This window comes from Pararge aegeria, chromosome 17 (assembly GCF_905163445.1).
Source record: "Pararge aegeria chromosome 17, ilParAegt1.1, whole genome shotgun sequence".
Taxonomy (NCBI): domain Eukaryota; kingdom Metazoa; phylum Arthropoda; class Insecta; order Lepidoptera; family Nymphalidae; genus Pararge; species Pararge aegeria.
The window spans coordinates 7,083,268-7,106,547 of record NC_053196.1 but is presented as its reverse complement, the minus strand read 5'-3'; the positions used below and the strand labels follow the sequence as shown (position 1 = coordinate 7,106,547).

At 36.7% G+C, this 23,280-nt stretch overlaps 1 protein-coding gene across 1 annotated transcript in view; it reads right to left on the bottom strand.

Annotated features, from left to right (window-relative positions):
* LOC120631195 (probable G-protein coupled receptor CG31760) overlaps positions 1-23,280 on the bottom strand; it is an 86,656-nt gene that overhangs the window by 41,046 nt on the left and 22,330 nt on the right. Inside the window, exon 2 of the mRNA XM_039900675.1 lies at positions 15,633-15,658. The gene's annotated coding sequence lies outside the window, so the exon portion shown is untranslated. The remainder of the gene's footprint in view (positions 1-15,632; positions 15,659-23,280) is intronic.

Below are 23,280 nucleotides of genomic sequence, written 5' to 3'. Positions count from 1 at the left end.
TTTTTCGTGGCCTCATCGCTATCCTACTACAGTTCTTATAATAAAAAAAATTCTATTAAATTTCTAGCTTTGAGACATAATGTTTTCGCCTGCAGTGACCTTACAAGTTATTGAATACCGAATAAGAAGACTATTAGAATTAGAAACATGATACAGAGAGTAAAAACTAAAATCTGGTAACTTACGTAAAATACATCCTTTTCTTTTATTTCGAAACCCTTTTATTTATTTTTAATGCATGTGGTATATATAGAGATAAACTTGAAAATTAAAACATTATCTCAATAATAAAAAAAGTTGTATAAAGTTGATAGAGCTTTTGGAAATCAATCCATAATTAAGGCTATTGAGGCTTATCGAGGTTGTCAGACTAAAGTAAGCAAATAGATGATAAAATTTAATATTTAATTATAAAAGAAGCTCATATATACAAGCTCTTTGGTGGAATTATAAAGGTCCTTTTTTTGCATACTATGCGAAAGCGAGTTTGTTGCTCAATGCTCTGACTATTTTTTACGCAACAACGTAATGTGAATTGAACTTTGAATTTAAGCAGGCAATTTAACGATAGATTTAAAGGCAAGAAAGTCACATTAACGAACTCAGCTTAACCTAAAATGTATTTAATCAATCAGAAAATAATTAACTTTTATGTTCCAAAGAAAAGCATAAAGCAATGACACTCCTGGGACATTTCATGAATCTCCGCTGTTACGGTAGTATTATGGCGTGTTTATGGATGTCGACAAGCCTTAAAGACAGGAGCGCTAGACTTTATGGCGCATCAAGACGTAAGGGTTTAACAAGCAACAACCGTTCTACTTAGCACAAGTTAATTGAAGACATATTTGTAAGAGGCCCGTTGGATGATGCACGAACAACTTTGTAAAAATAATTAAAAAGAAATATTGTTTACTACTCGAACGATCGGATAGTTTCTAAACTTTATAAGCTCTTTTAATTTTTTGTCTTCAACTTGACATTAGCCCAAGACTGCAATCTCAAGTAGTAAGTGATGATGCAGTCTAAGATGGTAGCGGGTTAACTTGTTAGAAGAACGCTAAATCGCTGAGAGTCATTGCTTTTTGCTGCACCAGACCACATTAAAAAAGTAAATTCAAAATTAAAAAAGGAAATTATAAATTCAAAATTTTCTTCGGTGGAGATCGAACTCGGTACCACATATATTTAAAGCACTATGCTTACCACTGGGTCAGGGAGGTCAATAGATTCTCGTAGCGAAGCTGAGTTCCGAATACTTATGGGTTTTAACTGATTCTAGGGAACTAACAGTCCTACACTACGTCCTTAAGGAGACGAGCAAAAAGAAACATAATATTTTTCCGTAAGAATAACCATGAATCTGGTATGATGCAGAACCGTGCCATGGTGGTAGTTTACCATCATCATTAGTAGCCCACATCGAGTATAAAATCCCTGCTCGAACGCAGATCGATCGCCAAACGTCATATATCGATTTAGTTAGGTACCTACTTCTATCTTATACATATTATTATGATGAATTTTTACTTGCATTTGCTTTAAGTTTTGTGTTGTTGGTTTTGTGTTGTTGGTGTTGAAGGTGGTGTTTTATTAATGCCAACAACAAATCTTAATAACTAAAGTAGATGGTAGCAATAGATCTGGGGACTCTGTTGCCCGTTCTCTGTTATTTTCCCTTAGTCGCCTCGTACGACACCCATGGGGAGAGGGGAGGGGTGGTGACATCCGTATTCTTATCTGCTGTCACCACCCAGCTCCTTATCCAGTACCAGGAGTTTACTTTATGCTCGGTTATATTATGATTAAAAAGTCTATTTATATACTCGGATTAATCAATTTCTATTAATAAGAGTGACTGATTAATAGAGTATGGGCTCATTAGTTTAGTCTCGTGAACAGTGTCCAATAATAGAGCCAGTATTAAAAGCTTGTTAAAAACCTTTTTAATTATTTCAACGTATACACTACACCCTGCGTTGGTTGACGTTAATAAATTAATTGGAGCGTAAACCAGGTTGTGACGTTATAAAAATAAACGCCGTCCACGTATATTCAACAACGCAGTTACTTACTTTATACTTAGAAATAAAGCTTTTTTTAATTCTTACTGACTGGAGCATCATAACTAGATCCAACAACAACTCTCAAACAAAAAGTTATAGTGAAACCTTTATTTATTTTAAAGCTTTGTTGCTATACTGCAAAACTGAATTTCACGCTGCATAAAGCTTAATGATAACATTAATTACCGTACGCGTACCTAATGTCAACTGTAATAATAGGATATGACAGAATAGGTAGAGTAGTGTCATGAACATTTTTACAACTAGGTATGTGATTTGTATGCTCTATTTTATCTAACTTATCTTATTATGCGAACCATCTTTCATTACTTTTTAATGTTAAGGATATTTAAAAATAGACCCAAAACAAATGTGTGCTAATTATTTAAAAAAAAAAAGATATTCTATATGAATGTAGAATTTCATATTTTCAAAACCATCTTTACGTTAAATAGGGATTCTAAGATTGTAGAGATATTAAGATAAGTTAGAATAAACAGAGTATACAAATCACAGAACCTACTTATAAAAATATTCATGACATTACTGTACCAATTCTATCATATCCTATTATTACATTTATATTAAGAAAAAATGGTGTATAGCTAGGAATTTTGTATAGATAGCTACTGGTTCGTAGATATTACAGCATTTTTTATTATGTGCGAAGTGACTCGAAAAACCATGATAGTACCCGATGGAACATAATTCACCACTTGATATATGTACAAGTTCTAGGTGTTACACACTACTATTAGGTAATAAGAGTATGGACAATGTATGTGCTTATTTGCATAAGTCAACTACGCTCATTATGCTAACTATCATCGCTTGAAGCAGTATTTTTTAAAAGCCAGTTTTATACAGCATACCTTGACTTCTCTAAAAAAAGAATTATAATTCTGAAACAAAATCTTTTAGGTAAAATCTGCCTTCCTAGTTCAGTTGCTAGTGCCCTAGAAAAAAACTACTTGCCAATCAAAAAGTGCTTATTCACTTATTAACTTAATTTTAAATTAGATTTAAGACTTACTAATTACTTAATTAATTATTTTTATGACCCCTTACATGATTACATACAAGCCTAAACGTATAACAATGTCCCATTTTCCAACCACTTAATTACATTACCTTCACGGAAAATCGCTAAGAACGAGTACTTGAGATGAGATGAAAAGTTGGAGTAGCTAAATGGAGGGTCTATTATACTGAAATTTACCTTTATTTTTTAGTTGAAGGGCATGTAATATAAAGGCCGTGTAAATGTCGTGGTAATTGTTACAGGGTCAAGTTATTTTTAAAAGTGATCGCTCACCAGAGTTGAGCACTCATATCACATCGCTAAATCGATGTCGAACAAGATTAACTAATAGCGAGATCTATTTAAATAAAGAATAGCTAAGTGAAAAAAAACTTTTAATTATTATCCTTATCAGCTTTAGATTATTATTAATACCCCACTTCAGTACACACGTCTTTCTTCTGAGAAGAGAGACGTTACGAACGTTATTAATAAAGTATAAAATCCCTGCTCGATCGCAGATCGATCGCCAAACGTCATATATCGATTTAGTTAGGTACTGACTTCTATCTTATACATATTATTATGATGTATTTTTACATGCATTTGCTTTTAGTTTTGTTTGTTACTTGTAAAAGGCATCGTCAGTAGCGTTCCTAGGGTAAATTCCAAATTTGGCGATCCCAAAATATTTATTGAAGGTGTTTAATTAATGCCAACAACAAATCTTAATACACTTATACTATATCCTATCCTATTTCCTATTCCCGTAAATAACACTCATTGCGAACCTTGTGAATTCACTCAGTGCAACAATACAAATCACATTGATGACATTGAAGAACATAATTTATTAGAATGAGAGCATCAAACAACTCAACGATTTTAATTGTTGGATTTGTTAAATATCAAAATTGCGTGAAACATTATTTCATGAAATAAAAACAGTCACTGATTTTATGTAGGTCAATGATTCGTCACTCGTGTTAACTGAAATGACGCGTTGCCTTTTAGCCGAGGTCAAAATAATATACAAGAGTGTTGACTATTTTGCATTCCGATTAATGCACAAGTAATTAGCGACCCGCCCATGCTCCGCATTGCATTGTACGTATGTAATTTAGCGGGAGTTTGAATGTTGCGCCAGCCTGCCGCTCTACCGCCGCTTTTTAAATCCCTTATATCCTCTAAGATAATCATTCTAGTGCTGTATCAAGATGGTAAATGGAAAATCATTGTCTATAAACAACATCTCATCCAATCTCAATTTTGGTAAGTGCATCGAATCTAAAGCCAAAGTGGCAACTAAAAAACTTGGTATCCTTAATAAGGTTAGACGGTACTTCACGCCAGGTCAACGCCTCGCACTGTACCAGGCTCAAGTGCGTACAAGCATGGTGTACTGTAGTTACCTGTGGGATGGCTCTGCCAAGTACCAGCTTGAAGCTTTAGATTCGGTGGATCGTCGCGCCAGGAGAATTATAGGCGACAATTCATTAACGCAGGCGAAACTACATAGTCTCCAGCACCGACGCAATGTTGCCTGTTTGTCGGTTTTTTACCGGATACACTTCGGTGAGTGTGCTCAGGAACTTCACAATCTTGTTCCTCCTTCCCCGTTCTACCACAGAACAGCGAGACACCGTGAGCGGTGGCATCCATAAGTGATTGATATTCCATCAACACGCACGAAACGTTTTTTATCCACGTTTCTGATACGTGCCGCTAAGATGTGGAACGCCCTCCCGGCAACTGTGTTTCCTGCCACGTATAATTTGAGTACCTCCAAGGCTAGAGTGAATAGGCTTTTTCTAGGCAAGCGTGCTCAAACCTAGACCTCGTCATTGCTTTCTAACGGGCATGATTGTCGTCAAACGCTGGCATATCGTTAATAATAAAAAATAAATAAAAAAAAAACAGCAACACTTCGCAGGGCATTCAATGAACTCGTCCTATTGCCCATCAACCTGAGGCGATAGGTGCTAAGCTTTATTTGGTAATAACCCCGGCAACAACATCTCAAGTGACAGAAATAAGCATTGCTGTAGAACTTCACCACGCGTTTGTTGGGATCAACCACTTCACCGATCTTTATGAAATTTGAGACAAATAAATAGCTTGTGTTAGCGGTTGATACCTACGCTACGCCATAAACATGTTGTGACGTCACTACAAGATTCATTAATATGGAATTGCTTTAATAGTACTATTTTGCTTTATTTAATTCGTAATAATACTTATCTAAATATTTAATGTTTTCCAAAAAGAAAAATAACAACATATTTTGTGAAATAACTTACCGGTAACTAATATCGTAAAATTATTATTATTGGTTCGTTTTGTTGTCACATTGTAAACGGTCCCTGAGCCGTATAAAAGTAGAAGCATTACCTTCTCAAGCATTCATTCTCTCTGGAAACTCTGCTCAATTATATGTCAAATGTAAAAAGAGAAAAATAGTACTATTCCAAGTCCTATCCCCACGTTCTCCAACACTTGCATTTTTGTGATGAACTAAGAAAACTTTTTATCCTTGAATAGTAACAGGGAAACATTTTCGCTGGTTTAAAAAGTGTTACTTATGCAGGGTTTCAAAGCTAAACCGATCCTGGTGGAAATTCACGTACAAATTTTACCCGGCATCCTGAAGGCAGGTTTTTTTATCCTGGGGATCGGGCCTCACGAATTTTTACAAAAACTGGAACAATGGGGCATGTTGTAAAATCCCATCATACACGTAATTTACGTAAAATTTTTAAACCAAGTTCCACATAAAGAATATTGGTGGTTTTTGACAATTTATTTATAAGATCACAATAAAACCTTCTAAAAATTTAAAGTGAAAATACAATATTTGCTTTTTTCTGCTACAACAATTTTTTTCTATTCATAAAAGAATTATCCTGGGTATATCATCAGTTCTCACGAGTTTTTAAAAAACCGAAACAATGGGGCATAAAGTAGTAGTAGCCAGTAAAAAAAAATCATTTTATACTTTAGAAACTTAACATAGAAATTTTATAAAAGTTTGTAGATTTTTACCTCAATTTTGAAATATTTTTAAGTACCTATCATCTTAGTCAAGGCTTGAATGAAAAGTTGAATCGAATATACTTCACAATACCAATGATCTCGGAAAAATCTGTAGGTATAAGTACAAACACAAAAACACTCCAAATTTAGAACCACGGGTTAAAAATCAAAGTGATAAAGACGACTAGTAAAAGCAAAGTTTAGTTCATAGCCCTGGCTCATGATTTTTTTTTTATTTTAGCAGCCATTTCCTGTCTGCTTGGGAGGCAAGTAATAAAATAAGATGTAACAAAACCTGGACGCGCTATAAATATACCTTGGTGTACAATTTTCACGGGGAAGCTGTTGAGTTCGAGATAACCTCATTTCCTTCCTGAGCGCCGACGAGCCTATTTCATCCTGAATAAAAGCCCGTACATAAATGAATTTCTTTCCAATTCGATAAATAAATCCTGTTTATCACCTTATTTGCATGTACAGTACAATATTTGATGTTCAGGTTTTGCTCTAGTTGAATACTGTTTATTACCTTATTGGAAGCCCAGTATCTATAGATTCGGCTGCCTAGACTTGGCAGACTTAACTTAACTTTTCGGAGTTATGTGCATTTTTAATTTTAATATCACTTGCTTTAACGGTGAAGGAAAACACCGATAGGAAACCTGCATGCTTGAGAATTTTCCATAATATTTTAAAAGGAGTGTGAAGTCTACAACCCATGTATGGTGAACTACGGTCTAAAAACTTCTCATTCTGAGAGAATACCCGTGTCATGTACTGGGCTGGTAAGAGATTTATAATGATGATGATGACCTTATTAGCATGTACAGTACAATATGTCGTGGTCAGGTTTGTTAAACTTTTGCTCTAATTATATATATACTGGTATAATAGTAAGGCATATGTCTATACTGTATTGATACGTAAATTGTAGACTACAATATTATTAAAACATTTACATCCCTCCCAAACCAAAAAACCAACGGTTGCCAATCTTTTTCCTGTTTTAAGGTTTCTCTAGTAAGCCTTAATTGAATGATGAGCTTAGAATTCACAGAATCGGCAGAATCTATTTAGGCGTTCTGGAAAAAGTTCCCTACAGTAAAAAAACAAACAATTATTTATTAATACCGCGCTCCAAGGTTGTGATGTGAACTGCTTATGGCAATTCCCCTACGCAGAATTTCCTTAATATACACAAAAAAATACAATTCAAATCGGTCGAATCATTTCTTATTTAAAGCGAGACCAACGAACAGCAATTCAATTATAGCTAAAAGTGATTGATTATTTTTTTATCCGACAGACGCAACGTCAGGAACAAAGAATGGATTTTGACAGGTTGGTTTGCTGAGGCCGTTGCGGCCGTAGCTAGTTGCTACCCTTTTGACAAAGACGTGCCGCTAAGGGATTTAGCATTCCAGTACGATGCCACGTAGAAAACGATTAGGGTGCTATATCCAAAACAGGTTAGCCCGCTACCATCTATGACTGCATCGTAACTTACTACCATGTGAGATTGCAGTCTAGGAGTATCTTGTAGTGGAATAAAAAAACTTCCAACGCTTTGCGGCGGTCGGATTATGTGTGTATCTGCCCATGCCATAACCATATCAACCAATTGACGGCCACTGCAGGACATAGGTCTTGTCCAGGATGTCCACAATCCTGTCCTATTGGTCATTAAAATGTGACTGTGATAAGACATTACATATTTCAAGAATAGAGTAAAATATTTATAATCCCAAGTGCCAAAATAAACGTCTCGGTAGAAGTGCTTCCGTTGCTTCCGTGTTTGCGTTGTTTTAAAACGCCTATTCAATGGAGCTCTTTTTAAGCGGTGGAATAATCTAAAACGTTGGGATTTTTAAATTGTCCTTGGAAAACGTTCTACTTTGTTTTATTTTAATTCATTGTATACCGTTTTATATAAAGCTACACTGTTAGCATATTTCTTTCATCTGAGCAATAGTTACATAGCTCAACGAGTCGCAAAGCTCAAGTGGCAATGATCGGGCACAGGCGGAGAGCTGGGACTTCTGATAAACGTTGGACATCAAGGTACTGGAGTGGCAAGCCCGCACTGGAAAAAGCCCTTAGTTTTAAATTGAATTGCTTTTAACGAACAGTTGGTACGTATATATAAACATACACACACGTGTATATATATATGTATGTATATTATAATAGGGTTTTTTACTGTATTAAACATATCACTTCTGGTAGTGTTATCCTTAAAGATAGCTATTTTTAAATTATATTTCTTTTCACAAAACTAAAAAGGGAGTATAAAGAATTTCTATAAATTGTACAATAATATTTTTTTTTTCCGAGACTAGTTCAAGTGATCACAAACACCATTGATTGGTTGACGCAATATGTACAGTTTATGACATCACACGACTGTAATCAATGTGTCATTGCTATTGTTATAGAACTTTATTACTAGATAGAGACTTAAAGATTACGATCCCTCGTGACATAGGTCTATCGGAATCTCGGAACAAACTTCATATTTTTTTATAACTTTCCTCTTGTATTTCAAAATAAATTTTAATTTAAACCATTTAAACCACTGTTTCTCTTAAATAAGCCCTTAAAACTAGATTTGAACGCGCGACACTGCAGTTCACTATTATTAGTTATATAGACTTTCTTACAGACTTGTATCGCTATTGCAGATATTTATTTGAATGAATTTGTACATACAATTTTATACTGAAAGTTGCGACGAAATAAACATATAGTTAACTTAAAAATAGCATAATGGTTCATTTGAGACGATAAAAAACAGTCAAATACCCTAGTGGCTTGGCTCGAAAAGCATATCCAAGGATCTCTCCAGATTTGGTACGTATATGTAATAAAAAACAGCATTTAAATCGGTCCATCCCTTTCAGCGCTACGACCAGCAGTTCGGATTGAATTCAAAACTGCTATTGCATTTAACTTTCTTTGCTTATGGGTCCAAAAGAACAACAAAAATCGCTATAAGAAAAGTTTCTTTACCCTATTTAATACATCAATGACCAAGTTACCCAGTTTATCTCAACTAATAGAGAAACACAAACATGTAAAGGAGTTGAAGAGCTTCCCCACTCTGGGAAATAAATTAAAAAATATATGAAAACTTTGCCACGAAGCTCTTAGGAGTGAACTCTAGTGGTAATTGGAGTTTGAAACTGTAAAGTCGATTACAGCTAGTGGCTAACACTAACGTATTTTCAACAACTGTTATTTAATTTAATGTTTAACTTTAGAGGTTTTTTTGTTTTGTTATTGGAAGATTTAGTAACATGTGAAGTATGAGAATCTCAAATGAAAAAAGGGCCTTTAATCCTCTATCTCTCCATCTTATCTTTTATTTCATCATCATCATAATGTTAACTAATGGAACTCCACTACTTGGCATAGATCTTTTATAGGGAGATATGTCTGCGACTTGTTTAATGTTATCCTTCCACCTCATCGGGGATCTACCAACGCTGCGTTGATCAGTGAGAGGCCGCCATTCCAGCACCTTGGGACTTCAACGTCGGTTGTTCGAGCTATGTCCCCCTTCTCTTGCGGGTGTCAGCCGATTATGTAATATTGTCTTATGCTTAAACGGTGAAAGTATCGTGAGGAAACCTGCATGCCTGAGATAACTACACACTCCTTTTTTTTTTTTTTTTTTTAGATTTCTACCAATCAGCCTTAGTCAGCTTGGTAGACAACGGTCTGAGCCCTTCTCATTGTGAGAGTAGACCCATGCCCTGTAGTGGGCCGGTAATAGGTGATAATTATGATGATTAGTGAGAATTTTGCCTTACGAATCTACTTCACGGCGAGAGTAGCGGAGCAAAAATAAGATTAAACGAGGGCGTTTGCGTTTAAAGGCTCGCTTCGTCTCACATCAAATTGACCTCAATTCCTGCAGGTGCGGTGCGTCATTAAAAGGCGATCTGAAAAAACGGATATGTATGGTACATACCCGTTTTTAAGGGCTTAGTTACTAAACTCCAGACGCAAAAATATTATCTGCTGACGCGCAGCAGCATTGCTAAGTTCCAGTCTGAAGGGCCTGGTTGCCAGTGTAAATTCAGACAAATGAAGTTTATTATCTACACCTCAACCTACAGCAAGAGATGAGACTACAGTCTACAGCAGACGCGTCCGCCTACCGGCGGATTAATAGGCAGATCTCTAAATCACAGACTCGTGATATGCGGCACTTCAATACAGAGCGTATTAAAAATGCCATCGAGCAAAACAGAGGCTCTAAAGTGTTCGCTAGAGATCTGTCTATCGGTCAGAGCCAGTTGATGCGACTGAAGACCAATAATGGTAGTCTTGTCTCTTCCAAACCTGAGATCTTGGGTGAGGTTGAGAACTTTTATGGACAGTTGTACACCACAGTACAGACGCCTGTTGAAGATTTGGCTAAGGATCCTAGAGCCAAATTAACTCGACACTATACCGAAGATATCCCAGACGTCAGCCTATACGAGATTAGTGTGGCTCTCAAGCAGCTTAAAAATGGCAAGGCGCCGGGTGATGACGGAATAACGGCAGAACTCCTGAAGGCAGGTGGAAAACCGATACTGAAAGTCCTTCAGCGATTGTTTCATTCCGTTATTCACCAAGGCACAACGCCAGAGGCATGGCACAGGAGTGTGGTGGTTCTGTTCTTCAAAAAAGGTGATAATACCTTGTTGAAGAATTACAGACCCATCTCGCTGCTGAGTCATGTCTACAAGCTGTTTTCGAGAGTCATTACGAATCGTCTCGCTCGTAGGTTTGATGACTTCCAGCCTCCCGAACAAGCCGGTTTCCGTAAGGGCTTTAGTACCATAGACCACATTCATACGCTGCGGCAGGTTATACAGAAGACTGAAGAGTATAACCGGCCACTTTGCTTAGCGTTTGTGGACTATGAAAAAGCCTTTGATTCGGTGGAAACTTGGGCTGTGTTTAGGTCACTGCAGAGATGCCGAATTGACTACCGGTATATCCAAGTGTTGCAGTGTTTGTACAAAAACGCCACTATGTCAGTTCGTATACAGGATCAGACTACGAGACCAATCCAATTGCAGCGAGGCGAGGGAGATGTTATCTCCCCGAAACTATTTACCGCTGCGTTGGAGGACGTCTTAAAGCTTCTGGATTGGAACGGACTTGGCATCAACATTAACGGCGAGTACATCACTCAACTTCGGTTTGCCGACGATGTAGTCATAATGGCAGAGACTCTGGGAGACCTAAATACGATGCTCAATGGCCTCAGCAGAGCTTCTCAACAGGTTGGCCTACGAATGAACATGAGCAAGACGAAGATTATGTCTAATGCTCATGTTCCGCTTCAACCAGTAATCGTTGAGAACACTGCACTCGAAATTGTTGACGAATACGTATACCTAGGACACACGATCCAGTTAGGTAGGTCCAATTTCGAGAAGGAGGTGAACCGCCGAATCCAACTCGGATGAACAGCGTTCGGGAAACTTCGTGCCATCTTTTCGTCAAAAATCCCTCAGTGCCTGAAGACGAAAGTCTTCGAACAGTGCGTGTTGCCAGTGATGACCTATGGCTCTGAAACATGGTCGTTAACTGTGGGCCTCATAAGAAGGCTTAGAGTCACTCAGCGGGCGATGGAGAGAGCTATGCTCGGAGTATATCTACGCGATCGAATCAGAAATGTGGTGATTCGTAGAAGAACCAAAGTTACCGACATAGCTCAACGAGTCGCAAAGCTTAAGTGGCAATGGGCCGGGCACATAGTTCGGAGAAAGGATGGACGTTGGGGTCCCAAGGTGCTGGAATGGCAGCCCCGTACTGGTACGCATCGTTGGTCGACCCCCAACGAGGTGGACAGACGACATTAAGCGCGTCGCAGGTAGCCGTTGGATCCAAGCGGCTCAGAATCGTGGAACTTGGAACTCCCTACAAAAGACCTATGTCCAGCAGTGGACGTCTATCGGTTGATGTGATGATGATGATGATGTGATGATCTACACCTCAGATTGATGGAAACTGGATCTGTTCTAAGACTTAGTATATTTAAAAAAAAACTAAAGGACCGCTTATTATCGCAATACTGTGGTACTGTTTAAACTTAGTTATTATTTTTTATTTTTTTCCTTTACTCTTTTTTGTGTTAGTTCAGCTAGTTTTGTTCTATAACAAATACTTAAATATAATTTAAGTATTTGTTTTTTTAACTTATTCTAAATGTATGTTTTTGTTCGCGGTGCTAGATTCGTCAAGCTTATGTCACAGCCTGATGGATCTTACAGCTTATAAGTACTCTCATACAAAGTATGAGATCTCTCTCTCTCTCTCTCTTAATCGTTTTTTCTCCTTCTAACTGACAATATAGTTTTGTATTTGCAAGTTGTGGCAGTCTTTAAGTTGGTCTACAATATTACATATACATGTTTTTTCATTTTTTTTTTAGTTTTTAAGAGTTATTGTTGTAACCTGTTGATTGTCCCTTAAATAAATAAATAAAACTTCTAGAACATTGAAGACATAAAAGGCTCTTTGATACATGTCTTACTTCAAGTTTGTAATGATCATATCAGCTCAGAGTGAAGCCAATGCGTCGTTATTGGAAATTTTGTTACTGTATGTGTTAGTGGCGGAATGACATAAAATTTAGTAAATGAATGTTTTTCGATATTCGATAGTGTAATTATTGCATTAATTCTGAAGGTCACCGGAACTGTATTCTGATCCGTCTTCTAGTGAGAATACAGTTGTTACCACCCTACCTCTTTCCGCGGTTTTCGTACGAGGCGACTAAGAGAATATAACGGACAAGGTTCAGCAATGTCCTACTCTACTCTACTGTACTACTCCCACCAACCCGTCTGCCCAGCAGTGGGCTGTTAAAGGCTATAGACGTAGCTTAAAATATTGCAGTTAGGCAATATTATTACCTCTGTATAAACTAGTCTATTAAAATAATCGGTTTCAACTTCACTCTATATAAAAGAAATTGTGCTAAATTTAAAAGCGCTTAAACAAAAGATTACTACAGCTTTATGCTGGGTATTAAATCCCGCGTCAACCTCCCTTCCATTCTGCAGCCGCTTTACGATGCAAAATTGAACCAAACTCGACAATCTCCTTACTTGTTTCATTTTTCATACATTAATTACAGCGTTTATTATACATAGAGAATTTCGCTTTATTAATCATTATTAAAATGATCGATTTGAATGATATTGCGTTAAATGCGTTAAATGCATTAATTTCGTTAATCATTAATGCTGTTCTTATTTATGTATAGCTTAACATTCTTAAATTTTACATAGCTGTACGTTTGTTCACCTACTGAACCGATTTTGATTAAATTTAGCAAAGAAATATTTCTGGTGTGAACTATGCTTCCAGGATCGGAATAGGAAGCGTTTGAGATGTGGTCAATACGAAAAATTATTAAAATATCATGGAGACAATGCATCTCAAACGCTCGAGTATTACGAAGGGCGAAATGCCAACGGAAACTAATGACAACCGTCATACAACAGAAAGGTTGCGTTTTTTGGACACCGACCGAGAGGATCCATTTTCGAGTTTCTGAGGTTGAAGTTTCCTTGAAGTGTAGTGTAGTGACCGAGGAAGAAGTGTTTCGAAGATAAAAGAGAGTGGACCGGACATGACATTTCCATCAGGTGACCCACTTTCTCGTTTGCCCGCTATTAATATAAAAAAAATATAAAAAAACATACCTATTCGGTATTGAAGAAGCACATCATCGTTCGATTTTCCACCGACTGAGCTCCGAACTTCAATATGAAGATGGCACCTAATGATGATTGGATATTGGATAGAAGCAGGCGTTACTTTGCGGAAATACATAATATATTATGAAAATTAAGCTTAATTTGCTATATGGTGTAATATATAATTACTTCAATCTGTATACTCCACACCAAACAGATCCTCGGTAATGTAACCACGTTTCGCTCCGATCCATTTCATAATACCTAATGATAATGATGCTCGGAATAAAACACGAAGATTGCATACAATGTCATATAATGGTTAAATCCACCTCGTGTACACAATTTATAAATATATTTAAGGGTAGGTAGTGCTTTGTTTCCCGGGCGTCTAACAAAGCCAACAATAGGGACAGGCCGTGGTAATTTTTAGTTTGGGTATACACCCTTTAGAGTGCAACATAACCTCCGTCCTGCCCAAGGTCGGAGGTAGCAATAAAGCTTTTCCACCACAATAAAAAAAAGGGTGGGTAGGTTCTTTGTTTATGAATACATGCCACTGCATCCTACAATAATCTGAAATATTCTTTAATTTTTTTTTTAATATACTACGACAGTACACACTTCGCCATCTAGCCCCAAAGTAAGCGTAGCTTGTGTTATGAGTACTAAGATGACTGATGAATATTTTTATGAATAATATACATAAATACCTATAATAAACAGATAAACACCCAGACACTGAAAAACATTCATGTTCATCACACAAACATTTACCGGTTGTGGGAATCGAACCCACGGCCTTGGACTCAGAAAGCAGGGTCGCTGCCCACTGCGCCAGTCTGCCGTCAAATAATGCCGTAAAAGGCTGTCAATTCTATGGCATAAGCTTTTATATCCTTTACTTAATATCGTTTATGTCCCAGAATTTCAACTGAGAATTACACAATTTTCAATATTGGGCTTTTGAGTAATAGTAGATCTGTTCGTGGAAGTGCTCTACCGGGGAAGTACTACTAACATGTTTACTTAATCTGTCGCCAAGCGGCATTGCTTTGTTCCGGTTTCAAGGGCGTGGAAGCCGGAATAATTACAGACATGAGGCTTAACATGTACACCTCAGATTAATTTTGCATGACATGTCCCTCGCATACCCATTTTTTTTTTCTAAAATGTCTAACGCATACCACTTCGTTGGGGGAAACGGAGTAGTTATGTGGGACTACTAAAAACTTTGTGTGTCCCTCGACAGACCTATAAGTGAGAGCACGGGATTCACTTGCGTATTCACCGCACTCTCGCCTCATCAATGGCCTGATCGCTGCCAAAACCTCCAGAGAGGCGTGCACTACACGGCACGCCACATTCTTAGACCTGTCATTAGTTGGATGACAAACTTCCCCTTTAATTCGCCACTGCGGGTCTCGCATACCCTGCGAAGTTCTGGTCTGTTTATAAGCGATGGGTTTTCTCTTACCATCAACTATCACGGCCATCTGCTTAGTCAATTATTACTATTAATAAAATACCTATACAGGGTTTAAGCTAACACATAACAATTTTGCATATATTTTTGCCCCAATTCCCTCTTTACGAGAGCAGGCCTGTGCCCAACAGTCGGACATAGAGGCTGAGGCCTGAGGAGGAAAAAATAAATATTTAGAAAGACAGTGTCCACCACGGTAAGAATCTCGCAGTTAAAATGTATCCCTTATGCAGAACTATACATAATATAGTCTTTTTGAACAGATCAATAATAACTTCAACAAAATTATAGTTTTATGCATACAAATTTAAACTTACCGTGAATATTCAAATCATCCTTGTACCTGAAAGCATTAAACACCCAATGTTAAGTTGATAAGAAATTTAATCTGACATAATATTTGATGTTACTTAAGTATTTTAAAACCGATTTAAAACTGATTTTTATGTCGTTCATTTTATGGAATACTAGCCATCCCGGCGAACTTCGTACCTCGGATATTTTTTTTTTGATGGCTGTTATATTTTAATACTTATTATACTATTCTGGTCTAAGAGAATTCCAAAAAATCTAATATCCTAAAAATTGGTCCAGCTGTTCTTGAGTTATAAATGGTGTAACTAACACAACTTTCTTTTATATATATAGATGTAAAAATAAAGAACACAATTAAAACACGATCGCAGTGCTTATTTGCGACCTATTCCCGTAATATAATATCTAAGGATCAGTTCAAAAGTAATATGTGTCCATGTACAAAACGAGAATTAAAATCAATGCATTTTCTATTAGATTCAATTTAAAATTTCAAACGAACGCTGTCGTTGCGATTGCTATAGATTTTGCCCTTATCCCACGTTCTGTGGCTTTGTCACCTGTCTTCTTCCTTGAACATATATTTTCAACCTGTTCGATTTTAAGACACATAAACTGCCTCGTTGATCTAGTGGTTAGCATATGCGACTGCAGATCATGAGCTTCTAGGTTCGATCCCCGGGTCGGGTCAGTGAACAATAGTGGAAATATTAATAGTATTAAAAAATTCTTAATACCAGCCCGGAGTTTGGAATTCGGCGGTGATTCCCCCGTTTCTCAAATAGCACATGAAGCTGTCCTATGAGGGTGAATAGAGAGTGTACCTATGTTTGCGTACACACTCTTATTCTATAACATTTCCTGCGTAGTCAGAAGAACATTGTGGAGAGTTACCATCGTGGCCGAAAACTGCTTATCGGGACCCAATTAGTACATAACATGATACCGAAGGTAAAATTAGACCTTTTACGTTTACATAAGTTTAAAGAATATATACTCGTAAAAACAAATTTAATGCATCGAGATTACTATACTTTTGACGAATTTCTTCGTGACGAGGTTGCTTGGAAGCAAGCCGCTCCGCTTACATCTCACACAAGAAGGAACAATGATTGTTAAATTGTTAAATTATGTTGGAAAAGAGCAATTGCTGAGTTTATTGCCGGTTTTTTCTCAATAGGATCTGCCTACCGAACCGGCGGTAGAATCACTACAAACAGACATACTTGACGTTTCAAAAGTGCTTATATTGGCGCTACTTAAAATAAATGAAATCTTAATGGAATTGGATTTTTTTTTATTTTGTAAAATCACAGCTTAGTAGGTTACTGGTCGGATGGCCAACTTTAAATGTCCGAATAGTTTGTTCACCTATCTCGGAGCGGAACAGCACGATAAGCCGAAGGAAACTTTAATTTTCACTAATACCTGGATAATATTATCGCTCTTTATAAAACGGATTACGGAGTAATAACCTAATCCAGCTCATCCTAGCTGTCTCACATATGACGTGTGTGTGATAAAGCTTGTTATGACTGACAATGGTAATAAAGAAATATCAATAGTACTAGAGCTTATTGTGACAAAGCTGGTCTGCAGAAGTACTGCGACCATGCTTATTTCAGATCATTGCTATGTTGTGGTCTGAAGGGCTCGGTTGCCTGTGTTAATAATAAATAAATAAATATGCTACGACAATTCATACATCGCCATCTAGCCCTAAGCGTAGCTTGTTTTATGGGTACTTAGATGACTGATGAATATTATTAGGAATAATATATAAGATTACTTTTAATATAATAAATACTCAGACACTCAGAAATATTTATCGGCCAAAGTTCATAAATTGTATTGCTTTGGGTATTAATCAGGACAAACAAACTTATACCACATCTGAATACAATGGTCTCTTTTCTACTTAACTTTTAGTTAATCTGACAAGTGTATCTAGATTAAATACTTATCTTTTCGCAAGCGCTAGTAAATAGTCCAACTGCGATTTTATCTATAGCCATTTAGGTTTCGCTCTGGACCGTCTTCCTAAGACGAACAACAACTTAGAAGATAAAATGTGTACAAGGTTATTTTCTACCGAGCAGGTTGGGTAACTGAATGCAAACAGGGTTGCCAGATCGATTCTTCCTGTTATCGGGATCAATAACCGATTTTTCGGGATTTTAGGGCTTTGGTCGGGAGAAGTAAAAAGATAAGTTAATAATATTAATAAAACATAATATATTAAGTAAACAAAAATATTTTTGCATTGCACTGTAGATATAGGAAAAAAAAACATTGTAGGTATTTGTGACACATAAGATAAGAACCGTATGAGCATGTTTATTGTTTTTTTTCTTGCCATAAGTATTTGTAATTTGTCTGGCAACCCTAAATACATAGCCTACCGCGTTTGTCTATATATATTATTTAAGATTTTATATCACGCGAATAGCTCGCGCACATCAAGCAACCTTGTCATTAAAAAATTCATCAATTGTATAGTAACCTCGCTGTAATAAAAGTGTTTTAACAAATTCTTTAAACTTGTGCATTGGCAGGTCCAAAATAACCTTAGGAATCATATTATAAAAGCGTATACTCAATCCCACAAATGATCCCTGTACCTTACGCAGACGATATGCAGATGACACTAATTTATGACCAATTCTTGTAAGTCGACTGTTTATGTCCACTTTTTGTTTATAAAGACTAATATGTTGCCTTACAAATACTATAATGTTATAAATATATTGTGAAGCTTCAGTAAGTATGCCTATTTCTTTAAACTTCTCACGGAGGGATTCGCGTGATTTAAGTTTATATATTTACCGTACAGCTCTTTTCTGCAATATAAATATAGTTTCGATATCAGCTGCTTTACCCCATAACAAGATTCTATAGGACATAACACTATGAAAGTACGCAAAATAAACTAGCCTAGCTATTTATTAATAGGTAGTTGAAAAAAAAGATGAGACAAAATACAATAAATTGTCTTTGTTTTATTTAACTTATGATTATAATTTAAATGTAGAATTAACATATAAAAGCGAGATGTGATTTTTTTCTGTTTTTATATTATTCTACTTTTTGTTAGCGGCTTAGCGCCATCGTTTTAAATAAAAAGAGTGGGAAGCGTTATAGCGAAACGGTTAGAAAATTGTTCGTTTTTTAAAATCGAACTGACAGCTTCGCTGAGTTCCTTTTTAATTTTTTGATAAGTTGTCTTAACTCACGTGTCCATGTTTATATATTTATGAGGTGCTTGTATTTGTTAAAACAAATGATCTACTATTTAGATATTCTAACAACGAACGTAAAATGAATCAAAAAGTCATACCCATCATTATACAAAATTTTTCGGCAAAAGTATCTTTAATATGGCACCTATCTTAATATATAAAAATCTCCTGTCACGATGTTTGTCCGCGATGGACTCCTAAACTACTTAACCGATTTTAAATTAAATTGGCACACCATGAGCAGTCTGGTCCAACTTAAGAGATAGGATAGCTTAGATCTTTAATTATAGTCACAATTTTATTTTATTGCAAATTATTTGTCTATAATTAATTGACAGTCACATGTTATATATATATATACTACTATACTCATTTAAGGCTTAGCAATACTGAATACTTTAAAAAACAAATAAACGCAGACGAAGTTGCGGGCAACAGCTAGTTATTTATAATAAGCTACCAGTCTCAATGGCGGACAGAAACGTAAATTCAAGCGTAAAATTAAAGACTTCTTACTTAATAAGCAATATTATGGTATTAAAGAATATATATATGACATTTTATAGAACTTGGACATATATTCATTAATAGATTTGTTGTATATTGTTATTATTATTTGATTAAATACTTGATAAGAATTTAATTGAATGAGCATTGTAAAGACATAGTTTTTAAGAAATCAAATTTGCGTGCCAATCGATGGCGATTGTAGCACTATTATATTAAAAGAAATTGAAATTGAAATTAAAAATATTTAAAATACGGGTGTGTTCTATTTTTAAATTACGAGCATCTCAAAACTTTTTGTGTGAACGTATGTAGAGGCTACTGAGAAAGTTTTGTTATCTAGATTGCAATAAATCCTAGTTGTGCTCATAGTTGCGTATCATAGAACTAATGTTATAGCAAGCGAAAGCCGGCTGCAATATCGCGCGATTATTATAAGTTATCATAATATTATACCCGCTGCGTTTCACACAATTATGCAAATAAAGCGACGTGCGGTCGTGGCTTGTTCTCTCATCAACGATAGCTTTGTTGTTTATTGAGGCGATATTTCATTCAAATTGTTTGCCTATACAAAATCGTTTATGTTCTAACACGGTTTCATAGAGCTTATTAACTTCGCTTAAAGCATTGTTGCTTTAATATTGTATTATGAAAATTAAGCTTAATTTGCTATACTCCGCGAAAAGCAGGCAAATCTGTATTGTCATCATCATCATATCAACCAATAGACGTCCACTGCTGGACATAGGTCTTTTGTAAAGATAAAGATAAAAAAAATGGCTTTTTAAAATATTACTGCTTCAATCAGGGCTAACAACCATTAGCCCTAGTTAAAGTACAGTACAGATCTTTTGTTAAATATTTAGTTTTATGGTCCAGTTTATTGAAATAAGTATTTATATTTACATTTAACGAGCGTAATTTGACCATAGCTAAGTAGAAATGTTTACACTAGCAATCGAGAGTAAATAGGCATCTTCTATGCTAGCGCGCTCCACGTTAGGCTACATCACTTACCATCAGGTGTGATTGCAGTGAAACCCTCGTCTATAAACATAAAAAAAAAATAGTGTCGAGTAATAATGTTTATTGCTCGAAACATACTTTCTTTCCTTTCTCTCTTTTAAGTAAGAAAAGACGCCAACGCCGGGTTGTAAAAGAAAAATATGAAATAGGGACACAAGTAAGTAGATATTACTTCGGAAAGCACTTTAAAAGTTTAAAATGGAACTCGCCTATTGAATACTTATAGGTTTTTAAATCCCTGAAGCAGAGGCGACGTAGAACTCTGGTGGGTACAAGGGAAAAAGATTGTAACAAGTAGCGACAAGTTGTCAACAAAAACTAGGTAAGAGCTGTACGCAGAGGAAAGGTTCCGTGGATATAAAAATCAGGCAATCCGACTTGGAATCATGGACCGAGAGGGAACCGTTTAATATTCAACTCTAAAGGTTTATTTTTCTTATTCCACCACAAGTTAGCCCTTGGTATCTCACCTTTTGGTACGTGAGTTTGCAATCTATGATGGTAATAGGCTAACTTGTTAGGGGTATACTTAGCAGTTATATTATACCTATACTAGGGGTATAGGTATAATATAATATAATTTCCGTGTCTAGGCGACATTGTACCGGAACGCTAAATCCGGCACGACTTTGTACGTAGGGTGGTTACTAGGCTCGGCCGAACTAGACCAGACCGAACAGAGAAAATTCGGTAACTTTAAATTCTCTAATTGCCCCTGCCGGAGGTCGAACCCGGGTCCTTCCACTTGAAGCCACAGCGCCCACCGCTGCGCCAGGAAGGTAATAAAAGGCTGGAGTAATTTTAAGTAAATATTTTGACAGTATTGGTTATTCAAAAGGATGGCACTAAAGGAACTAAAGGATAGAATTATCTAAGTTTAGTTTAGAGATTTGTCACAATCATCATCATCATCAATCCATCACCGGCCCACTAAAGGGCACAATGAGAAGGGATAAAGCCGTAGTCCACCACGCCGGCCCAGTGTAGATTGGTGGACTGTGAACAATATGCTCTACGAATATTTAGAGAGGCGCGTTAGGTTTGATTAAATTAACACGCACAAAGACTTTCAATCAGATGTATAATAATTATATAATAACAAGAAGAGTACATGATACAGCAAATTAAAGACGACACGAAATAATAATATAAGGGACGGTGCGCACATAAAAAGTCTATCGGTAAGTAGTATGCGCATACGGTCGAGCCGTTGCCGGTGTAATTACAGGCACATGAGGCCTTACAATTTGTAGGACGTGTTATTTGTCACTCTGATTACAGGCGATGGTTATCCACCTACCATGGTGACTCATCGGCTTCGTCGATATCAAAGGGATAAAACAAAAACAAAACATTTTTCAAACCGCTGATCGAATTAAGAATCTGATGACAACATTGCGTGCATTGGTACATTCGCGAAGGTTGTGACGTCAGGTGTTGTCGGTCGGAGAAACGGCAGCGACGCGAGGGGTGGAGCAATTTTGTAGTAAAGTTAGATCGAGTACAGTCGACGAAATATTGCATGAAATTTGCACTAAAATTATTAATAACACCAGTTTGCTGATTATAATTGGAGATGAACTTAAGATCGTGGTTTCGGCGTAATTGCAACCCTGTACGGACTAGTAACTTCCACCGGCTTCTATCCGAGGCCAGGCTAGCAAAGGTGTACAATTTTCACTTGGAGCCCCTCAGGTGGCCCATCTGGTGGGTGAATGACCCCTTCGTCTCTCGTCTGCGGTGCTTCTCTCTATAATTTCCACGTCTACAATAAGAAGGGGTTCACCACGCTGGCCCAGTGCGGATTGGTGGACTCCACACACCCTTGAGAACATTATGGAGTACTCTCAGGCATGAGGCATGCAGGTTTTCTCACTATGTTTTCCTTTACCGTTGAAGCAAGTTAAGCTTAAAACGCACATAACTTAGAAAGTTACAGGTGCGAGCTAGGATTCGAACTCGGCCCCCCGATCGACGTCGAAGTCCTAACCACTGGACTATCATGATATGTCCGAAATAAGAGAGCAAGCGTTCGTAGCATTGGCGTGCATAGAGGGTATGCACAGGGTATGCAGATGATATAAAACGAAGAAAATCTCCAGTACGAGTTATTAAAAACCTAAGGATAGGCATTGTAAGAGTTATAAAAGGCCTATCCTTAAGTATTTATAAATCGTACTGGAGATTTTAATCATTTAATTTCATCTGCATACCTTGTCCCTCTATGCACGCCACTGGTTCGTAGCATATGCAGAAAAGTTGAGATATAGATAGATATGAGTTGAAGCTAATGTGCCAGCGCATTTTGCGTCTGACAAAAGCGTCCCCGTTCACAGGCATACAGCGTCAATCCATCTGTCCTCTAACCCTTATCCCAGCTTATTCCTGATGGCTCAATGAGAATAGGAATTTCTATTGATAGAAATTGATAGAAAGTGTTTTGTGGTTTTGTGTTTTAAAATAAAAATACAATATAACTATCACTGAGTATTTTGGTTGTTTTTTTTTAACGGCACTAGACTGTGTTATTTCGAACAACCTACAAAAGGCCTATGTCCAGCAGTGGATATCCGTTGGTAGATATTTTTCAATCACTTATTTACATCTATATTCTACTGTTATTACCTTCAAATGTAGCTAAAACACTTTTTGATGAATCGAAGACTACCAAGATATGACAAAAAGTCTAAAAAAACTGTAATAATTAATAATTGCTTACAGAAATCGAATCCGATCATGGCACGATCTAGCTGCTACGTTCAGGGAACCTTAAGGGTGGAGCCAAACGAGCGTTATTTTATGAGTTGTCAGTCGCGTTATTTCGGTCGCAAAAATTCTGTTGGGATGCCAGACATGCGCATTTTATTCAGTTGCT